The following is a 1,076-nucleotide window of genomic DNA, read 5'->3' on the forward strand; positions in this document are numbered from 1 at the left end:
GTCAGATGAATGGTTTATACACATACATACATACATACATACAAATACATACATACATATATAGATATATACATACACACATATACATGCACACACATAAATACGCACAAATACATACGCACACACACAATTACGCACACAAACACATACGCCACGGATCTGGCAGTTGTCCAGGAGGCCGTTGACAAACGTCAACTTCTCCTTCTGGCGGCCCTACATGGAGATTGTGCTGATGCTCGCTAGAGGTCAGTCTACTTGAATAATCGAGATGACTTAAGTAGTTCCTGATTCATCTTCGCCACAGTGTTGCACCTTTTCTAGGGATGCTAGGTATTTATGAAGGTAGGGTTTCTCTGCTTCTATACAGTAAACCAAACTGGGACGTACATGCGATTTATAAAGCTGAAGGCAGAAGGAGCTTATTCATATCTTTGAATTCGAAAGTTCACTTTATAATTCCCAAATGTCGTTTTGCTGATATCACTGCTGCCCCCAGTTGTTACGCCGCAGATCTGCCATCTATACTCCTTGTATTTAATAGCGGTCAGTATTTTCTCCATACTATCATAAGTTTCCTTCAAACCTACAGAATGCGATACTGCAACTGAGGCTTCTGGTTCCCATTATGCAACAATACTGCTTTCAAAATAAACTTAGAGGAATCTATAAAAGTCGCCATTCCTGTGGGTCATGTTTTTTCTCCCAACTCTGACATCAGTCCATCTACATCAATACACACACAGAGGGACGCCTGCATTCTGTACAATGAAGATAATGTAACATTTATTTTCCTAAAGACAGAAATTCTTGTCTGCTTTGCTAACAATTTCCATTCCTGCAGTCTTGATGCTAAAAGTTCCGTCTGCTGTTTTGACAGACGATCACGTACAAGATCATTAAGTTCACTTTGTTCTATAAGGTGTGATTCATTGGATGTCTGGTCAATGAAAGGAGAATAATGGGATGATTCTGGGATTTCTTCCTCAATTTCCTCATCCAAAGTTTAGAGCTCTTCCAAATTAGCCGCTGGTGTAGGTATAGGGAGGCCTTCTCCGTGAGGGACGGGCCTTATTGTC

This window comes from Homarus americanus, unplaced genomic scaffold (assembly GCF_018991925.1).
Source record: "Homarus americanus isolate GMGI-L3 unplaced genomic scaffold, GMGI_Hamer_2.0 scaffold59578, whole genome shotgun sequence".
NCBI classification, from domain to species: Eukaryota; Metazoa; Arthropoda; class Malacostraca; order Decapoda; family Nephropidae; genus Homarus; species Homarus americanus.